The sequence below is a fragment of the Elaeis guineensis genome, chromosome 1 (genome assembly GCF_000442705.2).
Source record: "Elaeis guineensis isolate ETL-2024a chromosome 1, EG11, whole genome shotgun sequence".
Taxonomy (NCBI): domain Eukaryota; kingdom Viridiplantae; phylum Streptophyta; class Magnoliopsida; order Arecales; family Arecaceae; genus Elaeis; species Elaeis guineensis.
In genome coordinates, this window is record NC_025993.2 from 173,323,459 (window position 1) to 173,339,079 (window position 15,621).

A 15,621-nucleotide genomic window follows, 5' to 3' on the forward strand; every position below is an offset into this window, starting at 1 on the left:
AGTCCGGACGAAGTCTGCCTGCAGCCGGAGTCGGGGACGAGGCCCGACTCCCGTAGGAGTCCGGGCGGAGTCTTCCTGTAATTAAATCAGGGGCGAAGTCCAGCTCCTGTAGGAGTCCGGACGAAACTTACCAGCAGTTGAAGTCGGAGACCGAGTCCGGCTCCCATAGGAGTCCGGATGAAGTCTGCCTGCAGTCGAAGTCGGAGACGGGGCCCGGCTCCCATAGGAGTCCGGGCAGAGTCTTCCTGCAATTAAATCAGGGGCGAAGTCCGGCTCCCGTACGAGTCCGAACGAAACTTACCAGCAGTTGAAGTCGGAGACCGAGTCCGGCTCCCGTAGGAGTCCGGACGAAGTCTGCCTGCAGCCGGAGTCGCGGGCGGAGTCCGGCTCCCGTAGGAGTCCGGACGAAGTCTGCCTACAGCCGGAGTCGGAGACGAGGCCCGACTCCCGTAGGAGTCCGGACGGAGTCTTCCTGCAATTAAATCAGGGGCGAAGTCCGACTCCCGTAGGAGTCCGGACGAAACTTACCAGCAGTTGAAGTCGGAGACCGAGTCCGGCTCCCGTAGGAGTCCGGACGAAGTCTGCCTGCAGCCGGAGTCGCGGGCGGAGTCCGGGCGAAGTCTGCCTGTAGCCGAAGTCGGGGACGAGGCCCAGCTCCCGTAGGAGTCCGAACGGAGTCTTCCTGCACTTAAATTAGGGGTGAAGTCTGGCTCCCGTAGGAGTCCGGACGAAATTTACCAGCAGTTGAAGTCGGGGACCGAGTCCGACTCCCGTAGGAGTCCGAACGAAGTCTGCCTGCAGCCGGAGTCGCGGACGGAGTCCGACTCCCGTAGAAGTCCGAGCGAAGTTCGACTCTTGTAGGAGTCCGGGCGAAGTCTTCCTGCAATTAAATCAGGGGCGAAGTCCGGCTCCCATAGGAGTCCAGACGAAACTTACCAGCAGTTGAAGTCGGAGACCGAGTCCGGCTCTCGTAGGAGTCCGGACGAAGTCTGCCCGCAGCCGGAGTCGGGGATGAGGCCCGGCTCCCGTAGGAGTCCGGACGGAGTCTTCCTACAATTGGAGTTGTGGGTGAAGTCCGGCTCCCGTAGGAGTCCGAACGAAGTTTACCTGTAAGTGAAGTCGTGGGTGGAGCTCGGCTCCCGTAGGAGTTCGGGCAAAGTTCACTTACAGCCGGAGTCGGGGACGAGGTCCGGCTCCCGTAGGAGTCTGGATGAAATCTGGTAGTTGAGGAATCTACCGTTGGAGAAGTTCAGCCATTGACGAAGTCCGGGGTAGTTCGGATTGGAGTTGAACCTGGCTGGAAGAAGTCTGAAAGGGATTCGGAGAACAGCTGATAGTTGTAGAAAGTCGGCTGGCGGCGGAGCTCAGTGAGCACTTGGGGCGGCTTAATAGATGACTGGGGGAACTCATGTTGAAGGAGCTCGGGTGGTGCAGTGGGAGTTCGTCCGTCGGGAGAATTCAGTCAGCACTGTGGGAATCCGACTGTTGGAGAAGTCCGGAGAGATACCATCTGCGGTCGAAAGCTGGAGGAGTCCTGAGAGGGTCAATCCTGTCAAGAACTTCGGCTGAGGGTATTTTATACCCAACAGGATGATTACAGATTCTCTTATATTGAAGATATGATATTAAAGAAAAAAATTATTATCCAAAAAAATATCATATTTCATCCTGAAAAGATAGTAAGAAAGCAATATTAGATATATGAATCGATTATAGCACCACCATAGTCATTTAATGAAGTACCAGTAAAGAAATCACATAAAAAAAAAGAAAAACTCATTATTCCTAATGATCATTTAATTTATTTAGATGAGAATGACTATGGCATTATCTATATAGTTAAAAGTTAATTCAGTCTTATATGATCAAACTATTATATGTTCCTAGTCAGTTAAGTAACTTGAAGCTATGTATGATGGGATGCAGTTTATGGTTAAAAATAAAGTATGAGATCTGGTATCATTACCTGAAGGGTCTGAGCCTATAAAGTCTAAGTGGGCATTTAAAATTAAGAATGACTCTAAAGGTGATATTAAATACTTCAATGTCAGATTGGTTGCATAATGGTACATAAAAGAGGCATAAATTATAATTAATGAAGCTTTTCTTTAGTCTCTTGTAAGGATTTTTTAAGTATAATCATGACATTAGTAATCCATTTTGACCTAGAGCTTCATCCAAAAAATTTTATATAAATCAACTATAAGATTTTATTGAGAGTGAAAAAGAACATATGGTATTTGGACATAAGGGATAGTAGTCATACAAAAAAATGATATCTTAAGTTGATGACATTGAGTATTTTTTGAGATTTGTAAATAATAAAATACATCAATATATATATCTTAAGGTCAGTGAAAGTAATTTCTCTTCTTTATCTTATATATGGATGATATTTTATTTGTTAGTAGTGACTCTGTTATTGTATAAGATCAAACTATACTATCTAAGATCTTAAAGAAGCTTTATTTATACTTGATTTTAAGATTCATAGAAATAGTCTGTGATATATTAGGACTATCTTGGAGAGCTCACATTGATGGTATGCTGAATGATTTTGGTATGCATAATTATAAACTTGAAGACATACATATGGTCAAGAGAGATAAATTCTGAAAAAATCAATATCCTAAGAATAATATAGAAAAGAATCCATAAGGAATGTGCATTATTCAACTACTGTATGGTTTGATGAATGCTGACTTTTGAAAATCTGATTATTTTGAGGTAATTGAATATTATGATTATGAATTTTACTGATTGTATGGATAATGGATAATTTGAAATATGATTTTATTATATTTTTTGATGGTGGTAGGATCAGAGCTAAATTGCTATTTTTTTAAAAGATTTAAAATCAAATACTTGTAGCATTTTGTGCTATGCTGGCAAAGTTTATAGCATGTTAGGAGCTGCAACTTATACAATTTTATTTAGAAACTTTATTCTAAGATATATTATTATTGATTCTATCTCGAAATCACTTTAGATTTACTATGGTGATAGTGTAGCTATATTCTTTTGAAAGAATAACAAAAATTTGCAGCATCTCTATTCATATAGAGATAAAATATTTGACAGTTAGAGATTTGATTAAAAGAAAGATATTGTAATTGAACATGTAGAAACTAATGCAATAGTTATAGACCCATTGATCCTTTGACTTAGATTCACTGTTTCATTAAACATATGAAAAATATGGATTTATTGAAATCTTTTGATACGCTTGATTAGTGGAAGCATTGTTTTTTATTGAACATCATATGGATGTAATAAAGCTTTTATATTTTTTATTATTTTTATAATAAAATATTGCATTTGTATTTGTGCACATATGATCATTTGTAAATGTTGTTTAAATGAAAGTCTTAAGTATAAAAGTGTTGCTTAAACATAAAGGCATTGATTGAATCGAAGTTTTAAGCATAAAGGTATTGCTTAAGTATGAAAATATTGCTTATATTATAATTGATATCATTGATATCATTCTTCGTTTTGAGACATAAAGAACTCATCTTGAGACATGATGAAATTATGACATAAAGTTGAAAATTGCTGTAGCTTTCATTGGAAAGCATAAAAAGGTTTCATTTGAAACCATAAAGTGGACTGATGATGAGTTTTGTATGATTTGATCACATAAGTATAAAATTCGCACTACACGTACTATATCATTGGAATCCATGTCGGTGAGATTACTAATATTTGTAACCATAGAGTGGTCTTATATCGATAAATGGTATGAAGATTGCTACGATTCAATGTTAGTGGTTTTAGCGGGTCAGATTTTGATTAAAGATGTTATTCATTTAGAATGTTTGTAGATGTGGCCATGTGAGGTACACTTAACTTGGGAGTCGTTTTCAAACTATATATATATAATAAATATATTTTCTTAAATAACAAAAAGGAGGCCTTAATCAATGTCACCCAAATAGGAGAATGTTGGAAATTCTCATAAGGTGGGCTTTCATTGATTTTAGACCAATTTTCTTATTTTGATTTGTTACTAAAATATGAGCTAAGTTGTTATTTGAATGAATTTGGTTAAGGAGCCCATGCTTGTCTGTGATCATATTATTTGGGTCCTATTGTCTTAATCACGTGATATAGCAGATAACGGTGTAGGTTTGATTGATTAATGAGTTCTATGATGGATGGACCCATTAGCATTACTAACTAAGCTAAATCCCCATTCCACTCCTATATATATCCATTTGTAGAGAAATCTTAAGACATTAAGTTGTTTGCGTTCCTAGGGCGAACCTATTCCATTGAGGAGATGGGCATAAGGTGGAGATGGAGAGGAAGATCTATATTGCATTATTGTTTCCTTCTTTTGCAAGATACTGATATAATGATTATTGATGATTGCTCATAGATTTCAAGGCATAATTGATTATTATTATTATTATTATTATTTTTTTAGAATCTATTGATGAATAATTTATTTTTTGTATTCTAATCTTCTGCACGAGATCCATGAACATATATTCTTTAATAAATTTCTAACACCCCGGTTTTGAACTTCCATCATAATCTAGGCCCTGGGAGCATCGAGGGGATGTACCTCTTTAACTTTGAAGGTGGGCTCCAAGGTCATATATCGACCCCTCCTTTTCAGCCATGCTTTCTCCTTAGATGGTCCATTAGGTCTTTGGTGCCATCATATTGCTCAAATGGTGGCATCTTGAATCTTTTTGGCAGAGGCTCTTCTAGGATCTCCTTGGTGAAGGGAGGATAACTAATTACCTCTTGATCATCTTCTACTTTGGCCTTTTGCTCTCACAAGACTTCAATGTGTTGGTGCATCTCCTCAATCTCATGGTGGATGTCAGCCTTTTTCTTGCAAGATTTCTTTCAGACGACATAGAGAAGAGTCATCAAAATTGAAACTTGTGCCAGAAGAAGCACAATTATGCCCCTAGCCATGCCTATGGCATTTAAGACAATGGCAGCTACTATCTTGTGCTAAGGCATATTGGTGGTGTAGCGAGTAAGGAGAGGGGTTACTAGTCTGCTATTGCAAGTGTTGCATCGCCATTATTAGGGCTTGTGCTTGTTAGGCAAGTAGAATAAATAATTTGGCATCAACAGCTCCCGTGGCTTACTGTAAAGACTGAGATCTCGAGGGGTGGCATGGGAAGCCGTCTGGGGTTGGCTGGATTGATGCTTGATGATTGTTCCTCCTGAGCCTCATAGCTTATCTTTATTCTTTTCCATGAATAAAGCTAATTTTTTGTTGTCGATCTCGGGACACTGATATAGATTGTCTCCATGGATCTTGTTGGAGAATACCCACCGACTGACCGACCGACGGTCGGAGGGACCGACCGACCGACCGATGGCCGGAGGGACCAACCGACCGACCGACAGCCGGAGCGACCGACTGACGGACGCCATCACCGGCCAATTAACGGCCCATAACCGACTGAGGATGTGTCGGTCGGGCATATTTTTTCCGACCGACTGAACCTGGAAGTCTGATGGCCGACTCACGTAAGACTCGCCGACCAACAGAGGGACCCAAATCTCCACCCGACACCACTCAGCTGGCCACCGACCTAGGGTCGGTCGACTCCTCCGATCGCCGTACAGCCGCCAGAGCTTGTCAGTCCTGACAGCAACATGCGGCACTGCCACCTAGGGGCATTGTCCTGTCTGGGGCATTGTCAACCCTAGTGATTTGACAGCCCCACGGCGATATGACACTTTTACGGCGACTCTGACAGTCTACAGTGAGTTGACAATTCCTCAATTGTCCGCGCCATTAATGACGGCGCCATACCGTGCTCCACTATATAAATCGGGGAAGGCAATAGTGCAAGGAATCTCCACTTCTCGACTTTGAAACCACAGGCTCGCTCCTCTCTCTCTCTCTCGATTGAGCTCTCTGTCTTCATTTCACTGTTGTCCAGTCACCTCTCTAACTTGACCGTCGGAGGGTCCCCGTCGGAGCCGTCTCCGGTCAGTGTGGACTTCCTTTTTTGCAGGTGCTCGTTCCCCGGCGATCAGACGATGAAGCGATTGGCCGCAACAGATCTATAAAGCAAATGGCGAGAGTTAGATAACTTGCCGGGTTAGCTTTGAACAGACCCTCTACTACTTAATTTGCTTTTTATGGAGGGCTTTTCAGGCTTTTTCATAGTTGGGATCTTGCATCTTCAACAAATTATATCCAATAAACTCATAATCATACCATAACAAACTGTTGACGTGGCGTTACAATTGCCGGACATGCCGCAATCACTTAACACATGATGGAATCATTGAAGCCACGTGCACACTTAGATGAAGGGATCGAGTTGCCTCTACCATGAAGACATTATGCTCGATTTGGATTGGTCACCAAGATCATCGGGCTGATAGATGACTTTGACTCTATAGGTCAACTACTTCTGGTTTGCGCATCCTAGCTTTCAAATCGGCTCAACGGGGCTAACTAAAATGCTTTGGAGAATTCCTATGGATACTTGGGTTGCCACATGGATGACAAGCTAGACGAATCTAATGATAAGACATCAACCTCGATCATTCATTGCTATAATGCATAATATTTATTTTAAAATATGTAATATATGGTCATTTGAAAAATAATGATTAAAGATAAAGTTGAAAATAAGAAATTTGGATTAACACAGATCCACCTAACCATATTTTTATTATAAATGGTTGTTCAAGATGTCCAAATATATTCCTCAAATTGAGTGTGTGCATCAGAATTCAGATTGTGTGAAGAGCACCAAATTATTTGTGTGGCAATCCTATCTAAAAGCTCGAGCTCTTAGATGGATGGACCCATAATTGTACAAGCACCATAAAAGTCCTGAACATATAGATTAGTAAGTGACGTGATGCTATGTTAAGATCCTGTCTAGAATTATGAAAGTTTAAATCCTATTTAGATGATTGGACTTAAAATTCTATAGGATTTGGATTAGCTCACTCAAAATATAATATTAAATACTTATGAATATAAAATTAGTCTAACCTATAATCCAGTACTTTCGATGGTTATACTGGTTTAACCCATGAATTTTATAGAATTTAGACCCAATCATCCAAACAGATCCTTAGATAAATGATCCCAATAATATATAGGTGCCATAAGAGTCCTTACCTGATTAGATGTGGGACTATAATTATCCACCAATTTAAATTTTAAGTGGCTGCAAGGCAACACATATAATTAAGAATGGCAAAATCGACCCGACCTGATGGGTATGCACCCTAGCCAAACCCGGTCAAACCTGAAAAATAGGATTTGATCGGGTTTGGATTCAAATTTGGGTAAAACTTAAAAACTGTAGCACAGGTATGGATAGGGTGTGGGTAGTGTTGTTTTCTACCCAAATTCTAATATGAACCCCATCCAAACCTACGGGTATGGGTAATACCCGAACTCATACCCGAATATATATGTTTATAATTCTGTTTTGGTAATTCTGTTTTGGTTGATAATATGCATAAAATTATTTTGATTATTTATATGTTCTATGTTGAATTATAATTTTATTTCTATATTTGATTTCTATAAATTTGGACTTATAAATTATATTCTATATTGAATTGATAATTTATTTTGATTGATAATATATATAAAATTATTTTGATTATTTATTTTTTCTGAGTATGAGATAGGCATGGGATGGGTATGGATTAGGTATAGGGTAATAGGTTACTGTGGGTATCTCTGAATTCGTTGGATATGGGAATGGATATCTCTTTTCTTATCCGATCGGATATTGAGTAGGATTTGTGTATAAGATATTAAGTTTGGTTTTGAGAATGGATAGTACAATATTCGATTCAAATCTTATCTATTATCGTCCCTACGTATAATTCTAACCAAAGACCAAAAGCTCGAGAAGCAAGGTAAGCGCGTGACAAGCATGTGATGATGCATGCGGTGTGCTTTTAGAGCTCGTTTAGATGCCCACTTTTGCTATCCAAGAAATACGTGATGGTAGTGAAAAAAAAAAAAAAAAAAAGCTCCACAGAAAAAAGAAAATCCTTTCTAAACAAGGAAAATTTGGGCAGCATGATGTCTAATATGGAGGATGCCAGAACCCACGAGTCGCCTTTTAGAATGTATCCCCATTCCCTTAACATTCTTTATACTTGCTGCCTCTGTTTATTAATATTTAATTTTATGGTGGAGCACCGATCCTTGAATAATTATTCCAACCATCCAAAAAGTGAATATGTAGCACACGTCATGCAATGAAACATGGAGATGACCCCGTGATAACGACCATCTTTAAGTACCAAGATTAAATGCAGGGAACATGAGATGGAGATCGCAAAGGAAGCAAGGAGGACCACCTTTAGCCATTTTCATAGCTTTTCAAGCCCATGACAAAGATATGCACCAAAAAAATATATATATATTATGATAAAAACAATCACAATAACGATGATGATGATAATGATGAATTCATAATCACTCAAAATTAGCACTCGCTCGACCAGCTTACTTTTAGCAGTTCTAGCTCATGGTGCCACATGAAGTCCACAGGTAATAATTCTTGTTGTAGTAAACTACGGAGTTAAATTTTTTGTGCTCATGTTTTATATCAGCAACTGATCATGAATACATGATGTCAAGTTTTATCCTTCTTGTCTATAAGGACATGCTTATGTAACTCTAATTTCACTTTCTACCTTTTTCAGATTATCTTTTTATTTTTATTTTTATTTTTTTTGACTCTCTTGGATGCTTTTCTTCCCATTTATTTTAAATAATTCTGTGTATCAAAAAAAAGAATGTATTAAGGACTCGTTTGGTTAACAAAAAATAGAGTGGGGAAGAGGCATCCTGAGAAGTAGACATGGGGCCTCTTATTTGGTTGGAGTTTTAAGAGAAGACAGAATGAAAAAAATCGCTTTCTATGAAAAGTCATTTTTGATATTTTATAAAAAATAAAAATTCATAGGAAAGATAAGTTTTTATAATTTTTATGGGATAAAAAGTGGTGCTACTTTTTTCTTTCCCAAAATATCTCTTTAGATCAACGGCTAAGATTTTACAAAATATTAATGGATGGTTAAAATAAAATACTAAATAATGATATAATATTATATTAATATTATCTTAATAAATATATAAATATAATATTAATATTATAATATTTATTATATTTTAATATTATTTTAATATTTATACTAATATAATATTTTTAATAATATTAATATAATATAATATTTATATCTATATTAATAAATTTATTATATTAAAATATTAATATTATATTAATATATATTAGTATTATATTAACACAATAAATTATTATACTCTAATATTATATTATAATATATTTATATTATATTTATATTAATATAAATATAATATTTATATTTATATAAAATTTAAGAGAAAAAATAAGGTCTTATATCTACTAAAGGTATAATAAGTATTTTATACAGTTTTTTCAAAAAAATAGATGCTCAACTAAACATTAGCTACTCTGCAATAAGTCAATTTCTTATGATCAACTAAATATACCAAAATCTTATTGTTAGAAAATAACTTCTCAGAAAGTTATTTCATGAAAAAAAAATTCTTTCCACGAACCAAATGAGTCCTAATAAGCAATTCCCAGGAACTCTTGGAGAGAACATAATAAGGTATTTAATTGTTACTCGAAATTTTTTCTATTTTTATATGTTCAAAAAATTAACATTCACAACTAGAAGTTGTATCAGTTTGTTCAAATGTAATTCTTTATGTATTATTTGTCAAGACAGGGTAATTCTGATCAAAATAAAATAAATACCTTTGGTCTATCCAAATACACGTGTACTAAGGAAGAGAAGTAAAGAAAATTTGTGGGGAAAAAAAACAGCCCTGTAAGTTATGAAACCTGTGAGGTGCTGAAATAAAATTCACGAGGTATGAGGGCATCATTTGATGTGGGGACTCCTTTTTGCTAATCTATCATATGGTCATGTAACTCATGCTAATTGCTTGTACCTTGGGGATGATTTGTTCTGCATTTCATTTATGGCATGCCAGATGAAACAACAAGCTATATCTAAGGCTAACAAAATATAATCTAATTCGTCAATTCGATCCGTGTTCGATCCATCATAAACATGTTTGGGTTTAGGCTAAATGGATTTGGGTCATAAACGGGTTGATCCATTTAACTCGTTTAATAATTGGATCGGATTTGAGTTTTAGATATCTGATACGTTTAACCCATTTAATATTCAAATCAGATTGAGTCAGATAATCTATTTAATCTATTTAACCTGTTTAACTTATTTCTAATCCATTTAACCTATTTAAGATCTGTTTAACTTGTTTAAAATCAATTTAATCTGTTTCTGATCTATTTAACCTGACCTGTTTAATCTGTTTAACCCGTTTAACTTGTTTAACCTGTTTAACCTAATTTGACCTATTTAATAAATGGGTTAAATAGGTCGGATCGGATTACTTGTTTAATAAACAGATCGAGTTCAGGTTTGAATTTTTGATCCGTTTAATAAACAGATCGGATTTGGATTGACGATTTTCTGATCCGATCCGTTTATGACCCGATCTGTTTATGATCCAATTCGACCCGATTGCCACTCCTAACTGTACCTTCATGATGTACCAGAAGAGAAAGAAATTGAACATAAATTTGCAAACGAGCTGCAAACGAAGACTACAAGTTTCAGGTCAGCAACCAATCCCCACTCTCCTCATGTCAGCTTTTGCTGTATATATATATATATATATATATATATATATATATATATATATATATATATATATATATATATATATAAAGCTAGAGCTAGAAAAGGATGGCTCTCATGGGACATTTGGCCAAGATCTTCAAAGTTGGGAGTTGGCATCAGATCCTCATTGATCTCTTAAATCGGTCTTTCAAAACTACCAAAGATAGTAAAGTTTTCTCACAGGTAGAAGAGGGGTTTTCGATGATGAATCTTCTGATGTCTAAGTCAGTCTTCCATAAAAACAAAAAGAAAAAGTCTATACATTAGATGGAGAGCAAAGATAATATCGAATATGAAGCATAGAAGGCCAATAATGAAGAGTGGAGAATGAAATGTGAAGAATGGAGAATAGAAAGCGGAGAAATAAAGAATTTGGAGCTCTGTAGAGGAGCCAGATTCTAGTGCATATAGAGTCCGTCTTTGAGAGAGGGCATGTAAGATAAGTGTTCACTTATTTGGAAGATCTCTAAAAAAAGATTTTATAGATGAAGACGGATATTTGTCGTCTTCAGGGATGTATGCTGTCCATCAGGTAGCAGTGGCTATGAAAACATACTATGATTGTCAAGGAATAATGGCATGCCTGCCCTAAGATTGTTGAGATCACAAATCTTATATAGCGGAGGAGCGAGTGGCTAGACCACTTATTGTCTTGTGGCTAGAAGATTTTGGAATTTCTGTAACATGGTTGTAAAAGATTAAGTGACAGAGGCCGGACAATTGCTTCATTGTCCTGCACTAAGGACACGCATCAAACTATCACTGGATTATTGGTACCACAATGGACGATCTGCTTTAGGGTATATCAATATATATATATATTTGGTATAAAAAAAGTACCCAATATTCATGATCTTTCTATCTTAATGGTCACTCCTATGATGGCCGGTTAAGTTGCAGAGCTGACAACGAATCAATATACGGGAATCCACGTCGATGCACATTTAGTTTTATATTAGCTATACATTAAATTTACTTTGGATATCTGTACAGAATTAAGAAATTTAAGTAATACTTTCCAACTGATTTTTTTAGATAAAATCTTGTATTGAAATAAATAGCATCAAAATAAATTAGGAGATACCATAACATGGGTCTATTTGGATTAACACAAACTTGCCAGATTTTAGATATTTTTATAAGACAAAAAAAAATCTAAATAATATATTCTAATTATTTTTTTAAAATGAGATCATGAATTGTTACGCAAAGATTCTATTATTTTCTATAATTTCCTATTAGAGATGAACGCCACCCCCCTCCCCAATACCAAAAGAAAAAGAAAATCTTTTCCATCTAGTCATCATCAAACTTGTATTTTAAATATTCTTCTATACATTTATGAATTAGCAACTATGGTCCAGGCTCCGTCTAGTCATGATCAAACTCGCGTAGTGACTTTTCCTTCATACATTTGTGAATCATCGACGACAGTCGAGGCTCCATGGCCAGTCATGATCAAACTTGCGCACGGAACTATTCCTTTTATCTGTTTGTGACTCATCATCAACCACAGTCCAAGCCGGCCATTGCTTTTAACATCGATGGGTCTTCCAACGACAGCAACCGGACATATCAACAAGATATTTGATTCTAGCCAACCCCGTGTCATCACGTCGGCTTTGCTTACCTATGAGCCCGTGGGGAAATTGACGTCTTTTATATCCGTTATGTCTGAAAAAAGATGTTGTCATATTTGTCAGAATATATATAAACAAACATAACAAACCTAGGACCCACGAGAGTGACATCAATTGCTAGCTAGTCTGGGGAAGATTCCGTTCCAAGTGGCTCCATTGTGTTTCGATGGCATGAATCAGGTGGTGGCACACCGATTGGAACCGGCCGGAACAGGAACCGTGCCACGTGAAACGGGAGGTAGAGTGCGCTGCAACAGCGTGCGGGAATCGACGGGAGTCAAACGTTCACGTGAAGACCGGAGCAGGCGGACGGGGGGGAACCACTTTCCCGCCTTGTGCTCCCCCTTTGACGTCGATGTTGATGGCCTGGTATAACCGCGACGACGGCGTAGTTTTATGCCACAAATTAAAACCAAAGAAGAATTTAGTCACGTGAAGGCAACGACCGTTTGCGTTTCACAAATGATGTTTGATCATGCTGTCCCTTCGGTGTAGATTTGTACATTGATATCATCAGTATGGAATGTGGTTTAAATTAATTTAGCCTTCAAGCTATAAGTAAACTGTTACAAATCTAAATATGACAATGAGATAAAATGATAGGGGATTTTTTTTTTTTTTTTTTTTTGGCTTGAATTGGACTGTACTATGTTAGGTCACGTCATGTAATGTTATATCAGGAATTATATGATTTAAATTCGATTCAAATTTTTAAATGTACCTTTTCTTTTTTGATGCTAACCAATTGATGGGTGCAACAAATTGAATCAAGCTAAGCCTGCTTAGGTCAACGCCAATAATGTCACTAGTTAACTTGACCCCATTTGGATCTTCACATCTAATGGATTTTTATGATCAAATATATTTAACCTCACATTATGAAAAATGATAAGAAAAGGCATTCTCATGTATGAAGCTCTCATCGTTGCAGGATCTGAGAGACTCATGTGTACCTAGGGGCACTTCTTCATGTGAAGAGGTTATTTTCATATCTTAAATCGATAACCTCCAAGTTATAATAAAACAACTTTATTGTTGCATTAAAAATATGATGATAATTATAAATATAGTTACTTTTAGAGAATGCTATAAAATAGTTATTAATCTAAATAGTAATTAATCTACATTTTGTTGCATTACTTAATATTGCGTTATGTACATTGGTAACATCTCAATTATTTTTGTCCATGGTGAAGGATCACGCCAAGTTCATCGGTCCAGTTTTGTGCATAATTGTGGAAAAAACTATTCTAACCAACATGAGCAAATTTTAGATTCGAGCTAACTAGCTTAAGTTGAATTCAGGGCCATTTGAGGAAGGGTAATACTATTATGCTGCTCAGTCACAAAAGAAGTTTGCGGTGCAAATGTTGCATGAGAACAAAGTACACTAGGTGAATACGGTAGCAACCTGTAGGATTTTTTGTCACATCATGGCATGTCATGTGAATGCTTTCTTAGAAGTTTTTTTCGAGGAATAGAGAAATTATATCCTACATGATGTGCACCATATGGTGGTATGGCAAAGGAATCATAGGTGCTTGTTCCTATAGACCTCATTTGTTAAGAGCTCATCTTTATGCACCACCACACTACCATAGAAACGAATGCTTGTGATTAATATGGTGCACCACCACGTGGTGGAGCCTATAATTTCCATGAGGAGTGGGCCCGGATCCTGTACAAATGCTAGTTGGGCTGAGATGGACGCAACTAATTTGCAACAGGACCTACCCTTCCGAAACTGGAACATGGCTATCGGAACGTGGGAGCCGTCCTTTCTCCATCCAAAGGCCCGGTTCCAAAGAAGCCCACTTGAGGACCACGTAGCACCCGGTGCCCTTCTCAACTGCCGTCTAAAAATCCGTTAGAAAGAGGTTGGAGTGCACGCAGTTTATTGCTGACATGGTCATTGCTTATATTGCAACAATTTTCTTCTTGCTAGTCAACCTGCATACGATCACCCTGCCAGGGATTCCGTAATCGGAGATGCATTTTTTTTGGGGATTAAAACGTATTGCAATGTTTCAACTTAGAAAAGGATAAAATGCTCAGTACACCGATCCAATAAGGAAAGTAGTGATTGGCCCAGCAGCAGATGGGAGATGGATACTGTCCGTCTTACTTCTGCATAAGACCAATCATTAACTGCCACATCAGCCCAATAAACTGAAGCAGCAATCGACAAGTGATCATTGGAGAAGCTTTCATTATAGTTTGGTCTCCATCAACAAACGCAGCATCGCGCATCTGGTGTAGTGGTATCATAGTACCCTCCCACGGTACTGACCGGGGTTCGATTCCCCGGATGCGCAATCGCTTTTATAAATGGGCTGAGTTCGGTTGTTTGTTGGGAAATTTATGCATAAGGTATTGTTTTTAATACCTATGATGAAAAACCATGCTTCTTAGTCTCACTCTTAGGTTTTACTACACATATTATAGTCAAATAAAATTATTTATTAATTTTTTTTATTGACCTTTCAGTTGAGAATTTAGTGATTCAAATTGTTTGCTGGAAAAAAAAAATATCAATTTTAATGTGCAGCAATTTTTTTTGTTACGAAAATAATGTGCACTTGATATAAATTATTAAATTCAGAGTAGAATTTATGAGGAAAGACCATATTTTTTCCAATGGGGAAAAAAAGGATAATAGGTTTTTGAGCATTTGAAAGTAGAAAGTGTTTAGTTAAAAAGATGACTCAAATATGCTTGATCAGAACTTCAGCTGCAACTTTTGCTCTGCCATCCCTGTCTTTGTTGTATCGTAAGTAGATTTGAGAGCAAACTTTTTTCCTGAGATATAAAGGGTCATAATATGCTGATTGGTAAGAAGGCCAAAAAACCCTTATTCTATGTTATAGCATTCGGACTACACCCAATATATTGGTGATCTTGCTCCCACGGAATGTAATTGATGTGTTATGTCGTTGGCTATATATACATATATAAACAATTGTAGAAGAGTGAAACTTTCAAGATAGAGATTTTTCCTCAAACTTTCTAGTAAAAATATTTATTAATAAAAAAAAAATAAATTATAAAAATATTTTTTTAATTTTTATCTAATTTTATTTATATCTCTTTGACTTTAAAACATATCAAACTAGTCTTTTAAATTTTTAAAATATTTTAATATGATTTTATCGTTCACTTATCAACTAACAGTTTTAGTTTTCTATTTTAACAAACAAAAACGTCCTTTGCTCGTATTGAATAGATCATCGAAAAGAAAAAGATGGAGATA

The 15,621-nt window shown here is 36.8% G+C and overlaps 1 non-coding gene across 1 annotated transcript; it reads left to right on the top strand.

Moving 5' to 3' along the window:
* Positions 1-14,615: 14,615 nt before the first annotated feature.
* On the top strand, positions 14,616-14,686 carry TRNAG-CCC (transfer RNA glycine (anticodon CCC)). The gene has a single exon. It is a non-coding gene; the product is annotated as a tRNA-Gly (tRNA).
* The last annotated feature ends 935 nt before the right edge of the window (positions 14,687-15,621 follow it).